Source organism: Cornus florida, unplaced genomic scaffold (assembly GCF_030987335.1).
Source record: "Cornus florida cultivar Cherokee Brave unplaced genomic scaffold, ASM3098733v1 CherokeeBrave_3.0.0_Hap2_Chr04, whole genome shotgun sequence".
Classification (NCBI taxonomy): domain Eukaryota; kingdom Viridiplantae; phylum Streptophyta; class Magnoliopsida; order Cornales; family Cornaceae; genus Cornus; species Cornus florida.
In genome coordinates, this window is record NW_026775574.1 from 10,662,455 (window position 1) to 10,684,944 (window position 22,490).

A 22,490-nucleotide genomic window follows, 5' to 3' on the forward strand; every position below is an offset into this window, starting at 1 on the left:
TTTCATGATGCATAGAGGAGCTCTTCCAGCATTGGCCGATTTATACAAGGTGATGAAGGCCACTCAATCTTCAAGCACTTCAACATCAAGTGTCAATGTACTTATGCTTCCAGATGTCCCAATCATCGCAGCCAAGGGAAAATTATTATCTTATCTTGCTCATGATATGGAAAATCTTGGAACTTTGCATCAAAACTTAGCCGGCACTATAGTTATCCTCAAGAAACACCCTAGATTTACTGAACATATCTAAATTTCTCTAAACAAATTGCAACATCAACTCTAGTTTCTTGTTACTCATGTAAGTTCCAGCTCTTTCTCTCTCTCAAAATATGAAAGAAAGGCTAAACTTAGGGACAAAGCCTTTGAAAGCTTTCATCTTGCTTTAGAACCCTACCCAAAAATCAAGGCACGAGCTGAGGAGCTTGCAACTAAGAAAAAGAAGTTGACTGAGGAGCTAAACAAAATTCAAAAAGAGTTGGAACAAGTGGGATGTGATGAGCTTGAGTTAGACCAGACAGCTAGTGCCATCCTCAATGAGTTTGAGCCTCACAAGAAAGAATGGGAGAGTCTAGTAAATGAATTTCCTAAACTTGAAGAGGCAAAAACCAAGGCACTGGCTACTCTTGAAGAAGCAAGGAAAATCTGGATGGAACTTAGAAGCGATCTTGCCTCCATTTGATGTGGTGCTTTCATGGTATTTATATGGTTATTTTTGGAAAACTTGTGGTTAGTAGTAGGAAATAAGTAAGTTACTTTTGAAATCTTTTGCATGGCCAGCTTTTAGGGTTAGCGGCCATTTTTAGAACATGTAATGAAATCAAGTATCTAATGGAAGTGATGTTTGTTTCTCAATTCTTTTGTATGTGCCTCTTGCATAATTATATAGAAAATTAATTTCTAAGTCATTGAAACTGGAAAATTCCTTCACATATACTAACAATAAGGCCTAAACATAAAATAACTTTCCATAACAAAGGAATTCAAAAAACAAAATAACTTGTTAACATGGAAATGCATGTATATGCAAGCAAGATGAGTAATTTCCAAGATGAATAGAACCTGGACTTAGGAAATTTGATGATCTTAGTAATTCAGCTAAGCCTTCTTCATGGCTTTAGCCAATATACCTTTTCAAGTACTTATCCTTTTTCTCTTTAAAATAAATTTTGACTTAACTATAAGAATGGCCAAAGTATTGCCATTATGCATCCTTTTCAGCTTTCTGGTTTACTTGGGAAGGAAGATACTAACCATGTTATGTGGCCGATTGAATGATTGTGGATTTCCAGTTTTCATAAATAGAAGGGCGATACTCTTTCAAGTATACACCATTCACAAAATGCTTGTGGGATCCTCCATCTATGTCCATCAATCTATAAGCCCATTTTCCAAGGACTCGTTCCACCAAGTAAGGACCCTCCTAATTAGGGGTCCATTTTCCATATTCCTTGTCTTTAACTCTTGGTGGAAATTTGACTTACTATACCAGGTCTCCTTCAACAAATGATTTTGCCTTTCTTTCTTGTTGTATGTCCGCATGGCTTTCTTCTTTTGAGCAATAACATGGTCTAAGGCATTGAGTCGAACTTCATCAAGGTCTTCTAATTCTACCAACATGGAATGGTTATAATCTACCAGAGTTAACTTATTTTGGAAAGCTACCCTTGCAGACCTAATGGTCATTTCCATTAGAAAAATGGCATAATGTCCACATGTAAGCATATATGGTGTAACGCCAGTGCTTGATCTTTTTGAATTTCTGTAAGCCCAAAGGGCCTCAGAAAGTAGGTGATGCCACTCTTTTGGATGTTGCTCAATCATCTTCTCAAGGATATTGAGAATTACTTTGTTGGAAACTTCTGCCTATCCATTTGCTTAGGCAAAATATAGAGTAGAACTGATTACTTGGACGCCACATTCAGCACAATAATCAAGGACTTTGTTTCCAACAAAGGAAAGGCCTCTATCAGTGGTGAGAGTCTCTGGAATTCCAAACCTATGTATAATGTGTTTCTTGATAAAATCAATCATTGTTGACTACTCACAGGTCATTAATGGAATAGCCTCCACCCACTTTGTGAAGTAATTTGTTACCACCACAATATGAGTGTGGCTATCTGCAGATAGTGGCCTTAACATTCCAATAAAGTCCAAAGCTCACCCTTTAAATGACCATATTTTTACTATTAGCTGCATATTTATAGTTGGAACTCTTTGTACCGGGCCATGTTCTTGACATGCAATACAAGTCTTTACAAACTCTATGCAATCTTTTAATATGCCTTTCCAATAATAACCGTACCTTCTAAAAAGTCACCTCATCTTGATTCCAGCTGGATGAGCTCTACATATTCCAAGGTGTGATTTTGCCATCACTCTCATGGACTCGTTCCTGCCAAAACATCTTAGCAAGAGTTTATCTTCTTTATTCTTTTTATAGAGATCTCCATCAATCAAAATGTAATATGGTGCCAAAAGCTGAACTCTCTTATCCACATTGGCATTATGATCCTACAAGAAATGAATAATTGGTGTTCTCCAATCATCCAAGTCTAATCCATCTATATTAACATTAAAAATCTCCCATGTCTTCTTGGCAGGCCTAGTTTATTCTGGCTTGTCAGCTTGGAAATGACCTGCTATCTCATGTTGCGACTCTACAGAAGGAAGAGTCATTCGTTAGATTGTGATCAATGTCTCTTCTACACCCATTGTGACTTTTACTCGAGAGACTAATTGTGTTAGATCATCAGCCTTCGTGTTTAAGTGTCTTGGCCAATATTTGAGTTGGAAATCGTCAAACTGATAAAATAATTCCAAGGCCAATGAGTGGAAAGGCGTCAAATGCCAGTTGAGACATCTATATTCTTCAGAAAGTTGGCCAAGTACAAGTTGGAATCTCCAATAATCTGGACCTTCTCCACCCTTAACTCTAGCAGGATTTCTAACCCAATGATTAGTGCCTCATACTCAGCTTGGTTGTTTGTACACTTGAAGTTTAAGAAGAAAGAAAATGTGGTTTTCCTTCCTTTTGGAGAAATGATGACTATTCCAGCTCTTCCTCTACCGTGACTGCTTGATCCATCAAACATGAGAGTCCAAGGTGTATAGCCAAGGTAGAGATTATCCACCTCGTCACATACTTTTGAATCAATCTTGGTAGAAGGATGATCTGCTAAAAATTCTGCCACCGCCTTTCCTATTACTTCTTTTTATGGAATATACTTGAAAGAAAACTCCATTAAGGCCAATGACCACTTTCCAATACGTCCAGTGATCAAAGGTCTTAAGAGTATATTTAATCAATTTGTTTGAGAGATGATATACACAGCTACTGGCAACATGTAGGTTCTCAACTTCATAGCCGCATAATATAAGAAAAGGTACAACCTTTCAATAGAAGTGTACTTACATTCTATTGGAGTGAGCACTCTATTTAGATAATAAATGGCTTACTCCTTTCCCCATTCATTATTCAGGGCTAGAAGGGTTCCAATTGATTCATCTACGGCTGATAAGTACAACCTTAAAAGCTGCTTCTTAATTGGAGGCATCATCACTGGAGGGTTGGCCAAGTAGTTTTTTAGCCCTTCAAAGGCTTACTGGTGTTGTTCTGTCCACTTGAATTCTTAAGCACCTTTCAATTTCAGCAATGAGGAGAAAGCATGAGTCTTTCTAGCATAGTTGTCAATGAATCTCCTTAAATATCCAACCTAGTCAAGAAATCTTTATAGTTCTTTTTAAGTGGTCGGTGGCTTTGCTTAAATAATTGTCTTTGCTTTATTTTGGTCTATCTCAATACCTCTTTGATGGACCAGGAAACTTAGGGAGTTTCCAGCTGATACCCCAAAGGCGCACTTCAAAGGATTCATCTTCAACTTATTCTGCCTCATTCTTTCAAAAGCCATCTTCAGATTATGGAGATGTTGAACCTTGGCCGAGGATTTAATGACTACATCAGAGATGTAGATTTCCAAAAAATGGCCAATCATGTCATGGAAAATGGCGCTCATAGCCCTTTGATATGTTGGCATGACAACTCATTCAAAGGTTCCAATGGATCCTGGACATCTAAAGGTCGTCTTAGCAATGTCTTCCTCAGTAATATAAATCTGGTTGTACCCAGAATGTCGATCCATGAATGAAAGAATTTCTTAGCAGCAGAATCTACCAAATAGTCAGTAACAGACATGTGGTACTTATATTTTGGAGTTTCAAGACTTATAATATTCCGAAAATCCACACATACCCTTAGCTTGCCATTCTTTTCAATAACTGGAACAATGTTGGAAATCCAGTCAAAATATCTAGCGGTTCCTATAAAACCAGCCTTATGTAGCCTTTCTATTCCCTCTTTGACCTTTAGAATAACTTCTTGGGACATCCTTCTTGGAGGCTGCTTGAAAGGCTTGAAACCTTCCTTTATTGGTAACTTATGCTCTACCAGTTCTCTGGAAAATTCTGGCATTTCCTTATACGTCCATGCAAAGCAATCTTTGTATTCTTCAAGTAAGGAAATCAATTCTTCTCTAAAGGTTGGTTCCAGAAGCTTACTGATGTAGGTAGGCCGTGGGTCTTGCTACGTTCCAAGATTAACTTCCAAAAGTGGTTCGTGCACTTCGGCTTTAAGATCATCAAGCTTCATTAGCGCTACCTTCAAGTCTGTCAGTTAGATAACATCCAACTTGTCTTCAGTTTCTTCTATAATCTCCAAGACATTAGTTGAAAATGAGGTGCTGGCAGCTGCAGTCCTTTCCAGCCGTAGTTCGGTTAAATATGCTTTCAACCTAGTGAGGCAGCAATTAACTGTTTGGCTAAGTATTCTATCTTTTTTATGTTTCTCTTCCATAAAAACTCTTATTTGAAATGTAGCACTGAACACCGGCCTTAGTGTTCCTTGGAAAAGCTCCTTTACGTCCTCTTCTATGAGAGTTCGTCTCATTATGGCCTTCCTTGGATGGCCCTTGCTATCATTTTCAATAAATCTAATTGGAATGAATTCGTCGCTATATAACTCAGCATCTGCATGGTAGACCCTTGCCACAAATGGCCGGTTATCAGCCTCCACTACTTTTACCTCATCTCCATCCCAAAATATCAGTATCTGATGGAGTAAAGATGGAATCATCTCCATCCTGAAATATCAGTATCTGATAGAGTGAAGATGGAATGCAAAATTTGGGTGAATCCATTCACAGCCTAAAAACAAGTTATAGGCCATTGTGGACTCAATGACGAAGAAAACTGTGATTGAAGTTCTATCCCCCACCGTTAATTCCAACGGTAGAATGTCTTGTGTCTTCACTATTCCTCCCGTGAATCCACTAATGGATACATCAGTTGGAATGATATCTTCAGGTGGTTTTCCAAGCATGCGCATGACATTAACTGGAACAACATTCAATACTGAACAGTTATCTACAAGAACTCTTGCCAGGGGTCTCCTTTCCACCAGTACCTTGATATATAAAGGTTTGAGCTACTGAATCATGCCATATGGTGGCTTTTCCAAGACAATCTGCTTTGGAGTTGTGGGGTTTTTTCTTCAATCATAACTCTTTTTAATTTCTGAAGATGCTCAGCTTCATCCTCAACAACTTCTTCTATATAGATATCATTATTCAGTTCCATTATAATGGCCCAGAACTAGACTGTCCAGGGCTTTCCATGGGAGGACTTGTATCTACTACATCTCCTTCTATTGAAGTTGGCTGATTTGGCTATGGCTCAAAGAATAAAGGGAGAACCACTACTATATTGTAAGTAAATTCACCTGGAAGGCTAACGAAACAAGTCTTCTTGCTGCTGGTGGAACTGTTTGTGATTTCCATGTATATTCTATCTTTTACAGGAGGGCCGTCTGTCATCAACGAATTTTTAATTTCTGAAATAAGATTTAACTAGTCATTATGATCTCTAACTCCTCATTTAGCTGGAAGTTTTGATAAGTCTGATGGCTTGGTTATCTTCTTTGGCCAGTTAGATCAACCATGGTCTTTCTCCTATAATTTTCTTCTGTCAGCCCTCTTCCTTTGCTGCCTTCACTTTTGTGTGCGGATTAAGGAGGAATTATCATAAACAGGAAACTTGGGATAATCAAGCCTCTTCTACCTTTCATTTTGCGAGGTGGGAGGTTTAACCATTCTTGGACGGAGATGTTCATTCCCCTTTTCTGACCATACTTCCGAGGCCAATTTTGGCCTAGAATGCCTATCACTCTTAGAGCTTTAACCTTGCCAACTACTGCTTTTAGACTTTCTGCTAAGACGGAAACTTGCCTCATAAGGAACCCTATCCCGGTTCGAACCAAATCCTAACACTACTCTACTAAAACTTGAATATCTTGAGCTACAAATGGAATCTGAAGCTCTAGTTGGTACAATTGGAAAGCTTATTTTGACACGGTCAATTTAGACTGAAGAACGGACCAATTCGGAGTTAAAACAAGGAAGATACGATGACCCGAAGTTGGAAGTGCATTACTGAACCAAGACACACACATACACACGCACATGAACAGTATGGATGAGTGCTCGTGCAAGGGCTACGAGCACTCATAGATGAGCATGCCTAGGGCCAAAACCCACTGCCCCACTTATGAGCGCTCGTGCCCCATGTACAAGCGCTCATTTTGCAACGAGCTTAGCAGATTTCTGAGTTTGTAATGTGATTTTAAGGACTTTTTGGGCCTTTTTGAAAAAAAACACAAAGAATAAACCCCCCCTCCCTCCCCCCCCCCCCCCCCCCCCCCCCACAAAATCATGTTTTCTACCCAACAATGCAGACGGAAACAAAAAAACTCGCTTTGAAATGTCTAGAATGCCCCTAGATCAGATTAGGCTCAAAACGGCGAAAATGCAACTTTGCACCAAGTATGCATTTGACCCCAAATGCATTTCTAAGCTGAAACGAATATGCACACAAATGTAATAAGTGATTTTGAGCGCGCGGGAGTGGTCCGCAGCTCCCGAGAATGGCTGATTCAAAATTCGACCCCCCGACGGCCAAAAAGGCGAAAATGAACTTGAAATGGAAATTTTGAAAACCAAAATTATAAAATGAAGTCGATTAACCGTTTGGCCCTTAGCCACACTTCATACTTAATGAGACCATATGAAAGAATAAAATGAAATTCCCACGCCCAATGCACCCATGGTGAAATAATAACTTAACATTTTTCAATATTCTCATATTATTTCATAAAGTCAAATTTTACATTTGAATACAAAATACATGTCATTGGCCTTTGGTCTCATCTTATACGTATCAAATACAATACAAAGGTGTACTTATGTACACATTACATATATGGAATCAAATATACATATTTTGACATAAAAGGCTACAAGTGGCATTTCAAGCCAACCTTTACAAGAATTTAAAACCTTCAAGTTTACAATCATCCTAGCAATGATGAACATCACGAACCAAGTCTTTGTACCTAAACAAAACCCCCAGTAACTTCGGGGTGAGTAAACAAGTTTACTCATAGAGAATGAGCATGCATAGACCCGATTTCTTTAGAGATTTTTACATTAACTTGAAACAATTCAAAAGGATTATGTCACCTAATGTCTATGTCAAAGGTTAGACTCAAGGAGCATTCTATGCTACCTTAGAACATTTCTAGCATAAATCACAATATCATGCAATTCCAAACAACATAGAAGCATGTTATACGAAGCAATAAGATATAGACTCTCAAAATCATCAACTTGAAATCCAAGATATGAAATCAAGTAAAGTGGTTCATGCCACCTAGCGTCTACGTTCCAAATGGAACTAAGGAATCGTCATAGGCTACATTAGAATAACAAAACACAAATCACAATACCGATGCAATTTAACCAACATTGGAACTTCCAATACAACGCATAAAGCACGAATTCTCAAAGTTAACATCTTGTAACTTAAAATGAGAAATCAAATAAAGAACAATAAGTTACAACATCATATAGTTATCAACTTGAAATGAAATGCAAAATAAAATAAGGTGGATACTTGGACATCACGCTGGATCAAACCGACACCATAATTACTTTAGGGTTACTAGCCCATGGGTAACCGCCCTATGTGCGCACTAGACTGTAGAGGGACAATTCCCTGTACTAGAACCAAGTCCTAGCCGTAGCCAAATAACGACATCCCCAAGTTTCCAAAATCAACAAGTTATGCAACAACTTATATATCGACATGTATATACAAGATATCAACTACCTACTATGCACAACCAAATTTGGAAACACATACAATACATGTTATAAGTCCATAACTACCATGGCATGAAAGATATCAAATGCAAGGTGTACAACTCATTACACAAGACAACAATATATCCCATAAAGAAAACATGCTCTCATGAATATAACTATAACAACAATGTTATCATATACTCAAAACATAACCAAGTGAATTTACAACAAGTCCAAGTCCATGATTTGAATATAGTAACGACTTCTAAAACACAATCAGATCCATGGAGCCATTAAATAAAATTTAATTAAACAAAATAATTAAATTCTCTAAATTTCAAATCACATTCAAATAATCTCAAATTATTATATATTGAACAACATACCATGCTCATTACATATACCCAATCAAAAGAGCAAAATGAGTAAGACATCATCATGTAGAATTTAAATAATTTAAATTAATTAAATCTCTAATTTTCAAAAGTTATTCAAATGATCCCAATTTAATATATAGCAAGTAATAAGTCATGGTCATACCATATTTCAAGCCTAAAATGGAATACAAGCAAAATACAATTAACTAGAATTTAAATCAAATTAAATCCATTTAATCTCTAGATTTGAAAACTCATTTAAATCATCCCAATTTAATATACAACAAAGATCAAGTTATGGCCATGCCATATATCAAGTCTAAAATGAGTTATAAGTGTACTATGATACATCATTAATTTCTCAAATTAATATAAGACATGCATACAACTTATATCTCATACAAAAGTAAGTAAAATCACTTGAAAAATAAATTATAACACCCCTTACCTCACTAGAGAAGAGTCTCTCTAGAATCCAAGGCAAATCAACACAAAATGGTAAACCTTTCAAGGGTTATGAAGAGGAGGATGAGGAGAACAAAAAGTATTCCCAAGGTTAAGCTTGGAAATCAATGGAAGGCTTTCAAAAATCAAGGTCAAGGCCTAAGGCTTCAAGCTCCATCCATGGAGGCTAGGGTTTTCTTGTAAGGAATAAAATGAAATAATGTGGTTAAGTGTGAGTGGAGGAAATAGAAATCCTCCACTCACTATGTGCTCTTACACCATGGTCAACACACACATCTATGGTCAATTACACAAAAACCTTTCTTTAAAATCATAATACCAAAGTGGCCCAAAAATAATTGCAAGACTTAATTTGGAGCGTACACTTGTCACTCATCCAAGCATCTATTGTAGGCTTAATCACAAGCCTACACTTGTCAACCATCCAAGCCAACAAGTGCACCAATCCTAGGCCAACAAGTGGGTGAATCTCCACCCTGCACATGTCATGATCCAAGGTATCAAAGTGTCCCCACACAAATGTCAACAAGTGGACCAATGAGAGTGTGACACTTGTCACACTTTCCAGAAATTGTAAAAAGGTCCTTTTTGAAAATATCTTCCAAATAAAATTACAAAATGGTCTCTAAGACGAAAAATAATTACTTTACAGTAATTACACAAATGAGCCCAAAAGAAAAAGAAATTCCAAAGAAGTGTGCACCCACATCCCTAAGGAAGAAAATGCACAACTAGCATGCTTTTTTACAAAAGTAAAAAAACACATAGCATGGAATTTAAATATCGTGGATGCATGCAAAATCGGAATCAAATCCGAACACAAAAAGTGAGGTTGTGCCAACAAAGTGACAACCGAGAAAAAGACGAAAAGTGAATAGTGTCACAAAGTAAAAAATGTGAAAATGACTCGGTCCTCAAAGGAAGTCGTCAATCTAAGGAAAGGATTCTCGGAAACCATTCTCGAGTATTCAAGATGTCACTAAGTGATAAAAAGCCGAACTCAAAAAGGAAAAGATCAACGGAAAAAAAAAATATCCGTGAAAATCTGAGCAAAAGGAAAAGAAGAAAAATAACCGGGTCATTACAATTGAGTTCCTTTAGAATTGCTTGGCTGAGGGGCCATACCTTGATTCAAGCTTCCAAGGGTCCGTTCCAATATAAACTCAAACCTTTGAGAGATTCGGTCCACCATTTCTTCTATCTTTCGCTCTTGAGAATAAGCGGCTCTCGCTTGTTCTTGAGTGGCCTTTGATTGGTCTTGAGCAACTCTGGCTAAGTCTTGGGCGACTTTATTTGGTGTTATGCATACCTATCTTGTTGCATGACCATCACCGAGTGTGGCAGTATGTTCGGCTCGCAAAAAAGCTAGAGAGTTCCGCCTTCCACTAGGGTGGAGGGGATAGTTGGGCGTGCTAGGAACTGCTATCATTCCAAAATGGATATCCGAACAATTATCCAGTAGGAGATTGCAGGGATCAGGTAATTGTATGAAGTACTGGAATTACTACCTTCGAAGGTTCTTTTTGCCTTAAAAAATGACTTTTGGACTACTCTATGGCTAGTGGAAAGAAGTACGGTATTGAAAGTGCAGGACTTCAAAGTAAAGTACTGGAAAGTAGGAATAATAAGTGCATGACTTGAATTTAACATATTGAAGGTGCATTACATGAATATAAAGATACATGATATGTAATTGAAAGATAAGGTGCTATTTGTTATGTGTATTGAATAGGATTTGTAAACTAGCTCTAAGTGTTCTATTTATAGAGGTCTTCCATGCATGTAGCAGCTTGATGTGGTAGTTTCGGCAACTTCCACCTGGCCAGATTTCGAATTACCAAATGCCCCATGATCTTTTGGCAGTTGCAACCCCTTTCTTCTATCTACTTCCCCCTCTTTGTTTCTTCCAAGCTTATTTTCAGCCATGTCTTCCACGATTAGTAGTTGTGGGTAGTTCTTGCAATCAGTTTTCCACTTGGTCTCTTTAAAAGTTAACATATGTCCCACGTTTCCTTGCTCTCCTTCCTTTGCCGTAGATTTCTTCCTCTTTTAAGACACGATTTCTAACAACTTACTTCAATTAGTGGCAATCACCTTTTAAGGTACCACCACTTTCAACTGAAGTGTTTGGTTTAGCCAAGTGTCCCACCATTCCTAGTAGTCTTTTCCTTCTGTAGAACCTTCCCTTCATGGCATTGTGGTCCCTAAATTTCTGTAACTACTTCATCGTGGGAAATATTCCATATATACATGCATATATGTCACCCACGCCTCCTTGATTTTAGGTAACCTCCCTCAACCAAACTTTCCTTTCTGGTCTTGGAATTCATGATGCCATGGACTCCTCCATTTAAGCGATTTCCATCGTGGGTTTAATCTAACAGACAAATATATATATATATGTGTGTGTGTGTGTGTGTGTTTAGAAAAATATATAAGCACCCCCCACGTCTTGCTAAATGTTAGCAACAAAGGTTAACTTGGCTTGGACAATTTGCTGAAATTTCCTAAAAATAAGGAGAGAATTCAGCCCCCACGTTCTCCTTTCCCTAGCTTTGCGTAACTTCCTTCCATTACTTCTTTTGAAAACCATTAAGATCTTCCTAAAAGAATTGATAAGTTGTAGCAAATCCCATAGTACTTGCCATGTGTTGAAGAACAATTGGTTGGATGAACCTTGACATAGATAATTGCATGAGGGTGCATGTAGTGCAGTACTTCCATATAGGGCCCTTACTTTAAAGATGGCAAGTCCAACCCTTTTAAAGAATAAAAGACTTTATGTGGTGGATTTTGATGGGTCCACGTATTCCTTACTTTCATGTGAGATCACGAAATTTAAATACTTTGAATAAAATTCTTCCAGAGTTACGATCTGGCGTGGCAAGTTCCATTGGAACTCGCCACATGCCTCTTCTTTATTGGTAGATTGTATCCAATCTTTATTCAACAATTCCACCTCATATGTTTCTTTTTAGGACATTTAAAACACCAATCTAGTGTGGCAAACTTATTGAAACTCGTCACATGTCAGCATTTCTATTGAGCCAAAAATAATGAAGTAAACATGCAATATATTCAATTCCAATTTGAGATTATAAATTGCATTTCATTGTTGAATATTGGAAACAAAGTGCTGGTTCAGTTATAGGAAAAATATATATATAAATATTAGATTATATAGCACTGAATGGAAGCTATTGGATTGTACCTTATTAATAAATATCACTAGTATTCGATTATAACATTGAATGCATACAATTTTCACAATGAGACTACAAAAAGGTCTCCCAAGACTCACTTATTGTTCAATAAAATTTATATATACAATATTTATATATAGTTTAGCGTTCAGTCGTAATGAATCTAAAATCGTAACCAAAATCGCAACGATTATTTTTGAAACTAGAATTAGAACCGAATAGTAAAAATCTGAACTGAACTGATGGTTCGATTTAATTCGGTTTGTGTATCGAATTATCGTTCCAATGGTTTCTTCTGTATATACTATTTTTTTTTTTCCACACCTAACAACTGGGGAAAAATATTGATCTTTTAAGACATTTGGACTTTTGGCGGAAGGGGAGGTGACAAACTTGTCCACCACAGACTTTTTCCAGGAAGGAGGGCTTATAGGCACCACATGAATTGTAAATTGTTGTGGTTTTGAGTCAACCACGTGTCAATGACTTTATTTATGTAAGAGTGACTTGACTTGTTCGCAAATTCCATGTAATGAAATTAATTTACAGACTATCTGAACTCTGAAGCAACCACCGAAGTTGCATATATCAAGGCTTGAACTGCTTTGTTGACATAAAACTTTGCAGAGTTTCTGGCGTAATTTGGCCTAATGACATTTTGGCTATGTATATATGTGGGAGCATCATGAGCTGTACATTGTTGATGGAGCATTCAAAGAATGTATTTCATTAGTTGATGGAGTACTCATGAGGTAACTAGTTCTTCCAGCTTTTTTTAGCCTGCAATCTATTCAATTCCAATTTCAGATTATTGTATTGCATGGTTGAATATTTGGAACAATGTGCTGGTTCAGTTTATGAAAATGGAAATTTTATTTTATTTTATTATTTATTTATTTTTGTGTTGAAAAAAAATGTTTTTTACGAGATTTAAGAAGAATGGCTTCTAAAATTAGGAAACTTGAGTGTACTAAGACTTCTGCTATTGTTGGATCTGGCTTTCATGTAAAATTCTCTGTCAAAAAAACCTATTTATCTATCCTTTAACATGTTATTCTTCTCCATTATTCATAAATTTTTGTATCAATATATAGATATCAAACGTTTTCTCTTAATTTCAAATTGTATCGAGCTGGTGGTGTATGTGGTTTTAACTCATTATGCATCTTCTTTAGTCTTCAAATTATAATTTCTCTCCTGAAATAAATAAATCAATCAATTGCGTAAAAAAAACCCTATTATTATATTGCAGTCTTTATCAAAATAACAAAGAATAAAGATTTAAGGACTGAATTTAGTAATTATCAAATTCAATTTATTTATGTGAAGGGGGGCATGAATCCCACCATATGATGTCACCATGACGTCATGTAATGGACCGCCCCCTCACATAAATTGAATATTTGAACAGAATGGGCTTAGGCAGTGTTTAGCGGCATTGAAACTTTAGAATTGAAATTAATAGAATTGAAGAAACTTTTGGTTTAATTTTTTGAGTTTTTTTTTTTCAATTCTAATTTCAAAGTTTTAATTATATGAAGTGATTTGGACCGAATTCCAAACCTTTTCTGCCGAACAACGAATTGGCCTGTAGCTACGTGCCTGGTCTTGGAGCTATTGGGCTGTCATGTATGGGCAGAAAAGCCCGTTTCGTATATTGTTGAATCCCAATCCAAAAACAACATTTAAATGAAGGCAAACTATCTCCTTTTATTTAGCCCGTTAATTTACTAATGTTTTCTATTTGGTGGTATTGTGTGTTATACATGCATCTATATGTGCAACATTAAACCAAAATGTAAGACTATTATTTAGAAACTCTAAAACATTTCGATTTAGTGTGTTGTAACAGAAATTTTAAAAAAAAAATTGGATGATTTTTAACTATTGACACTTGGTGGTTCAATCCAATCTGGATTCTTCAATTAATAAATAAATTTGATTTATGATGATTCAGTCCAATCTCTATCTTTGGTAGTGTACGCGACCCTCTCAATAAGAGTAATATATATATCAATTTTTACAAAAGTTTGACCAAAGCAGAGACCCAATCTCTGTTAATTTTTTTTTTTTTGCTACTTACAAGTTACTAAAAAAAAAAAAATTGTAATCTAAATATAATAATATTATTACTTGAGGAATTAACAAATTCTCCTCCTTTTTATTAATTTTTTTTTCTAAGTCTGCTTAGTCTAGCTAATTCTCTCTCTTCCTTTTTTAGCCTCCCTTTCTCTCTTCCAAATTGACATCTAGAGGTTGAGTCAATGGCCCTAAAAATAAATGGGTTCCAAATGTAATTTTAACAAATTTTGTTGGTCAATACAAAATGAACATTATTTCATGGCTGGAAAGCTAGAAATTACAAAAGTCAAATTTGCCAATTTACATTTATAATGAAAAGAAATTATATATATATGAAAATATGCTATTTGTTTTCTTTTCTTTATCTCTAATTTTTTTTTTCCTAATATTGCATGAGTATAATAAATATATTAATTTATTCAAATTAGTGATTATATTCATGCTTTATGGATAAAAGAATATAAATCAATTTTTCGTTTAAATAATAAATTTTCTTATTATTTTATTACAATATTCCTATCACATTTGTGATCGAATATATATATATATATATATATATATATATATATATATATATATATATAATTTTATTTTCTGTATTGAGGTGTTTGAAACAGTTTATTCAAAGTCCTAAAGAGGACCACCTCTAGAAAAAATGGTTTCAACTTATTTGAAGCATTACCTACGTGGGCAAACAAGAACAATATTTGAGTCCTTTGACTTTTTTTTTGTTATTCCATATAAATTATCAATGAGGAAAAAGTCTCATAAATTAAATGTCAAGTGAAAATATTATTTTTTTCTTCTGCATCATCATCTTAATCTTCAATTCTTATACGGCTCGTAGCATTCTAGAATATGTTGCCATTATGTGGCAATGATTATAAACTTGGGACCAAGAAAGAGAATTTACACATGCAGTTAGTGTTTTTTTTAACTTTTATACCATTAATCTTAACCCCACCCTACAAACAAACAAAGAAAAAAAAAAAAAAAAAAAAAAACAAAGAAAAAAGGAAAAAAAAACAAAAAAAAAAAAAAAAAAAAAAAAAGAAAAAAGAAAAGAAGAAAGTGTTAAATAATTTTTTTTTTTATTTATTAAAATGTATTGAGGGATGATATAATAATTATTATTTTGGAAGTCCCTTCAAATTGAGTGAAAGTGATTCTAACATCTAGCTGGATCGAAGCACTGCAATATTAAACAACAGTCACCAAAGAAAAAACCTTTGATTTTGTTGCCCTTACCCCCTTATTATATAAACATATTGAAATTTCGGAATTTAGGGCCTGCACAAGCCTTTTCAACTGTAAAATATAAAATGCTAGCTCTATGAACAAACCTCTTCCCATTGTAAAATTTAGAGAGGGTTAAATTAATGCATGTAATTTTACCTCCTTATACTGAGAGATTATTTCCTATCTCGATTGTAATACCTAGCCTCCTAGAAATGCACTCTTTACATCATAATACAATTGGAACATTTATAGGCAAAATGTGTTAGTCCATTTAGGTTTAGTTTGATCTAAATAAAAAATTAATTAACCAATCATCGTTTTATTTTTTATGTAAATTTTAAAAAAATAATAATAATAATCATACTTTCCTTATTTTTTTAAGTTTTGTCCTTCAAAATTGTAAAAAAAAAAAACACAAGGAGATTAATTATGATGACATTTCAGACGATAAGAATCTATATAGTATATCCTCGGAAGACTAGAACTGAGATTTGATATAACTATATATACACTATATATATTCACATTCCAATTCCCAACTAGTGATGTATAGCCATTTCATACTCCTCCTCCACATATATCATGATGACTAGGGTTGAGTCCATAGACCAAGAACAGGAGCAGGTGATGACTGGTAAGTGGTTCCAATCATCCTACTTTGTGTTTGTTTCAATCATCTCTGATCTGGTCAAATCTCTATTTCCGCAATCCAATCCACAACAATTACCATCTTCACGGCCACCAACACCACTCAATTCCAACTCCAACGGTATGAAAACTCTTCCATCTTCCTCGGAAGGTTCCTCATCTGAAACATCATCTGAAACTTCATCCACCGCTCATACAGTACTTCAATCAAGCGAGTCCCAGAGGGTGAACTCCAAAATTGTCCAACTTTTTCGCGATCAAGAACTCGGAAAAACTCTACTAACGTATGTTATACCCATATCCGTAGGTGTTTTGACAGTCTATCCCAAACACTCCTTGTCCCTACCAGTACCCGCGATTGTACTGTCACTTTGCATTGGACTCACAGCACTGTGGAATGGAATATTGCTCCGAAACACCTTACCTGACCCTATTGCAAATGTCATGGAACAGTTTGGAGCTGGTTGTATATTTTTTTCTTTCTTTGCCGTGGTTAGCTCTTTGCTTCCACCAAACCTAGTTTGGGTTCCTTGGACATGCTTTGTTATCATTCTCTTACCATCTGTGCTGAGTTGTCTTCCCGTCAAAGACACATGTTGGGTTCGACTACAGAAGATATTGGGTTTTTGATCTTGGCATATATATATGGTGGCTGAGTACATATGTTCTCTTCCAGTGATTCGATTCGAAATCAAATAGCTTTGATATGGAACTGTACATCTATGCAGGAAGCTCCATCCCTAGCTCCATTATCGATCAGACCTCCCTGGAAGTTGGAAGCCTCTGATCCAGCTCACAATCAATGATAGGGAGTAGTTTTACCCTATCTCTATATAACTCCATTGATCTATATATGTGTATATATATAGTTGAAGTGTTTGTGAATAGGCTTCACTCTTTGGTTTATACACTCAATACTCCTTTTATTTGGTTGTCAGCTAGCTTTGTAAAATTAATTGTTCATGTATAAAATTCTATGTATATATGATCACCATTAATTATTAAATACTCACTTTATATGTTACGATCTTATATAAGTTTTTATGTTTTGTTTTTTGTTAAAAAAAAAAAAAAAAAAAAAACTGAAACTGAATCGGCCTTGATCTTAATGGCTTCTCCATCCCTTCCAAAGTGTTGAATCTTATCAAGAACTCAATTTGCTGTTCAATTTTCTCACACCCTGTGAAAAATTCCTAGCTTGCCAATTATCTACACAAACTTAACACATACATTTGTTAAAATGGAATTTTTTCTTATATTAAATTACAATGTATGATCATTGATAAAATAGTACGTGATTCATGAACCTTTCTTTTGATCATAAGCACCCATACAACCTTTCGTTTTTTGGTTAGGATCTTAGTATTTCTTAATTTCCTAAAGAAAATAAAATGGTCCAAATTATTTTTATATAGTAGGCAAGCATGGGTGGTATACATTAAAACCTAGTGGGAAAGCCAAGTTTGACAAGGTCCAAGGGGAATACCCAGCGTATATAGAATTAATGAAATTACCAAGTGCATAAAATCCACCAGTGAACCCACCCAAAGTCCCCACTATTAGTCCAACTTACGTCAACACAATAAGCGTGTTGGAATGGTAGTTGAAGTTTCAAGACATTTGCAAATATTCAAAAAAAAGAAAAAGAAGATATTTTTTTGTTAAAAAATAACATATTAATTACCGAAAGGTATACATGGTGCCCCTCACTATTTAAGTCAAGGGCAATGTTAGGACATACTATATTTTTTTTGTCACAAATAGAGGAAATCATTATCCCAATATTTTGGGCCAATTTGATTCAGCTTTCTGACAACATTATTTATTTATTTTTCTAAGAACCCAAATTGTACACTACAAGTTTCTGTTTAGTTGACCCTTGCTGAAAATTTAATATAAATATATTTATTTTGAAAATGATATCTTTTATTATTTAAAAACAAATTTTATTTTTGGAGTTCTTGACAAATTCTTTAAAAAAATTGAACCAAACATGTTTTTTACTCTTTAAATCTGAAAACTTAAATTATTAGAGAGGGTGTAACTTAAATATATAAATTCTTTAACACGTCGACATGTGGCCTTTTTTTAGTTCAACACGTATTTTTTAATTTTTTTAATTAAGATAAAAGTGATATTTGAACTCAAAACATTTAACTCTAATACTAATTACCCATTTACTTTAAAATTTTAAATTATTAAAAAAAAATGTAACTTAAATATATAAATTATTTTATCTTTATATGCTCATAGCATGTTCAAATTATGTTTTCATCCACCAAATTCATAGTTGACATTATTATTATTATAATTATTATTATTATAAGGGAAGACAAATTTATATTGATTTATAAGTAGTAGATACAAGGATGGCCTGAATGTGAATGCTGAGTTGGCTGATTGAAAAATAGCCTTTTATCACTATTATAGTACAGTTACTATTGCAAGTTGTTATATTCTTTGTACATCCTCTTACTTCTCGATTAAGCTTCTTATAGAGAAACAATATGACATCATAATTTTGATTATTAGAAGAAACCTTGATCTGTTATGTCACCAATTGTATATATACACACTTTTTATATTATAACCATGCGTGCCCAAGTAAATACCACTAAAAGAGTCAGGACAGATCTGTGAAGGATTCAGTGGGAGCATCCGCCTCCACTGAATTTTATTATTATTATATTTTACATCCCTAAATTTATACTTTTTTACATTTATATACACTTATAAAATTTTGAAATTGTCCCCACTGAAATTATGAAAAAACCGTTCTATATAAATTTGCTCCCCCTTCTATGAATTCCTAAATCCGTCCCTGAAAAGAGTGTTAAATTAATATTCGTAAGAGCTAAGTGCAAAAAAAAAAATTCTTGTAATATAAGTTTTGTACACAAATAGTCTATTCTTTTTAAAAATGTGCATTTCAATTCATAAAATTAAAAAAATGTGCAAATAAGCTCCTTTAACCACTTTTTGACAAAAAGGAAATATAAAAACCCCACTTTACCCTTTTTATTCCTATTTTACCCCTAACATAATGAAGCCCCCACCCCATTTCCTATTCCTGACCTCTCTCTCTCCCCTTCTGCATAAAACCCTAACAAATGTATAACCAAAATCATCACCGCTGCCGTCGTCGCCGTGTGACGATCTTTGCTCCTACAAGGTTAACCTCCTCTTCTTCCTCATAACTTTCGCCACTCTCTTCAACACTGCCACCTCTAAGTCAAACTCGGACCGAGTAGCCGAATTTCTCGACCTCTAATCTCGATTTGAATCGTGGGTATCATCCACCTCAACTAAATCAGATTGAACTCCTCTATTAACGAAGAGCAACCACAACCTCAGTTCCTCGTCGTCCCCGCCTTGGAACGTCACGACAAATTTCATGGGTTGAGTATATGATCTTGAGGAGAGAGGGAGAGACAGAGAGGAGACTTCTCGTTCTTCCTATTTTTTTCCTTTTTTTTTTTTTTTTTTTCTTTGGGTGTGGTGGGGCGGGGAGGGGCGGGTTTTGTAAAAGTATTTTCGTCATTGTATACAAATCTAATGAAAATAAATAATGAAACAAAATTTCAACTATGGTAATTAATTATTATTATTATTATTTTCTCTTATGAAGATAAAAACAAGTTTCAACTTCTCAATTTGAACTTGAGACTTAATTTTATTGTAGGAACACTAAAATAATATATAAAAGTTCTTAAATAACAATAATACAAAAAGATATTTTTTTCGGTAAGTAATACAAAAAGATATTTAGTGATTGCAATAGAATATATATATTAGAATTTTCTTAATATATACCTAATATTATTGAATATAAAATAAAGTGTAAGAATAAAATTATAATTTATCATTGTAAACGGGACAAGGCAGGGTGGGGTAACCTTTCCCCATCCCTGCCCCATAACCATGCGGGTTTTTAATCCTAACCCCCATTCCCACCCCAAAACCATTTATCCAAAACCATTTATCTCTCCCCTCAATAACCATTGTAAATGGGCAGGGTGGGGGTTGGTGCCCGATGGGGCCATCCTTACCTGCAAACGAAGGTGGCTCAATAGAAAATTATGTCTAAACTTTGCTTATCCCCCTCCCCTAACAACACACACACACACATATAATAAAAAAAATGAAATTATAAAAAATATTTGTTATTAATCCATCCCAAATATTTGATAAAACCAATAATATCTTCTTTGAAATATTGAGGTTGAGAAAAAAGCCATACTTAAAATCAATTCAGGCATCTTAAATGGTAGATGGGGTCTTTACATAAGTTACTTAGCACACCTAACTTCTTCTTCCATCTTAAAGCTGCTAGAGTGGAAACTCTGGCAGGAGGATACTAAAAGTTCATTTGGAACATTTTTGTTAGTCTGATAGGCCTATAAGTGGCTTTTATATTACGATGTCGATGAATAATCTTCTATTAGAAATGATTTTTTAAAATAAAGTATAAGATAACCTGAATTGGAACATTTCTAGTTGGGGGTAGATTGATATATTAATGTAGAGAGTGAGAAACATAGAAGAAATGGAATATGATAGTACATGTTGTTGGGAGATGGCACAGGATAGGGTGGACAAACAATTGTAATACTGATTGGATAAAGGAATTATAATGTGGGAACTATTGTATAAGTAAAACAATAAGGAGATTTGAAGGGTGGACAAACAATTGTAATACTAATTGGATAAAGGAATTATAATGTGGGAACTATTGTATAAGTAAAACAATAAGGCGATTTGAAATTTCAAATCTATTGTTTGTTTTATAGTTTGATACTTGATAGCTTATTATTTGTTAGCCAACATGATTTGAAAGTGCTAAATTATACTTAAGGTTTATAAGAAATTTGTTTTTTGACAAATTTTTATGGCCATACTTCTAGCAACCGAGGGAACTTGTTATAGAAAGTGTGTTTAGAGATCATGGACAAAATTTATAGGTAAAGTACAGTAACATCCCTGAGGTTTGTCAAAAAGATATACAGATACAACTTACCTTATTTTGAAAAAAAAAACACCCCTTGTAGGAAATTCCAACTAAACAGGTCCCTAAATCTTATGAAAAGATGAAATTACTCCTTAATATTAAAATCAGATTTATTATAAAATATCATATATATATATATATATATATATACAGTAAAAAGACGCAATTGCATTTATTTCAGCCACAAATTAGAGATTCCGACACCGGTGTGTAAAGCTCCCGCGGATGCGCGTCTGAAGATCTGAAAACTGTCGCCAACTCTGCTGCAACCACCATCGCCGCCTCTACTGCTACACAACCCATTTCCCTCTCCTCCACAACCCATTCACAACCCCTTTCTCTTTCCTCTCTCTGTTATCTCTTTTCCTCCTCTTGCCGCTCCAACACCACCCACCATCGCCACCACCACTGCCCACCTCTTCTCTCTATCTCTCTCCACGATTCCACCCCCTACCACTTACCATCGCTAAAATGGAAGATAAAATCACCGCCGCCCATCAACATCATCATCAATATCATCCAACAATGACTTTCGGCGACGATGGAGGCAAGACACAACTCAATTCTGATGACAATTTGGTAGTTAGTGTTGACTTACGTTCCGTCGTAATGGGTGTTATTACTGCTATTTTTCTAATTGGGAAAGAGAGATCGATCGGATATCTATTTTAACATGAGTTGCTCATAACTTTGCTCAGATTCACCACCAAAGTTGGATGAATCGGTACCAGTAAGCGTTTCAACTGAATCGGTGTGATTGGCTAAGGTAGACGGGAGAAGTAGCAGAAAAAGAGGGAGTCCACACACGCGTCCAAGTTCTTTCACGGTGCTTAAGGAAACTCTGTGCCATGGGTGGTGCTATTCTGATGATGATGATGGATATTGTTGACACGAAACTATGACAGAAGCGTCAGGGTTCCACTACAAGCCCTTCGACTCGAGAGATGGGATCATGACAATACACATGTCCATCTCACAGCAATTATGTTCAAAGGATGGCTTCTGGCGTCATTTGTTGGTGGTGAAGGGTTGTGGGTTAAGGTTGTGATTGGTATTTGGGTTTGTGATTGGGTGTTGGCGTTTGAGTTTGTGATTGCTCCTCCTTCTCAATTAATTACCTATTTACCCAAACAGAACACAGTAAATCAATTTCTCTTTTTATTTTAGATCTAGTCAAAGATCACTATGGCTTCAATCTTGAGGTTTTTTTTTTTTTTTTAATCTGAACTTTTGTGATTTGATGTTGATTTATAACTCCAATTTGTGGAGACGA

At 35.1% G+C, this 22,490-nt stretch overlaps 1 long non-coding RNA gene across 1 annotated transcript; it reads left to right on the forward strand.

The window, feature by feature from the left end:
* The first annotated feature begins 12,649 nt into the window (after window positions 1-12,649).
* On the forward strand, window positions 12,650-17,228 carry LOC132302716 (uncharacterized). Its single transcript, XR_009480906.1, has 2 exons — window positions 12,650-12,992; window positions 16,938-17,228. It is a non-coding gene; the product is annotated as an uncharacterized LOC132302716 (long non-coding RNA).
* Window positions 17,229-22,490: the final 5,262 nt, after the last annotated feature.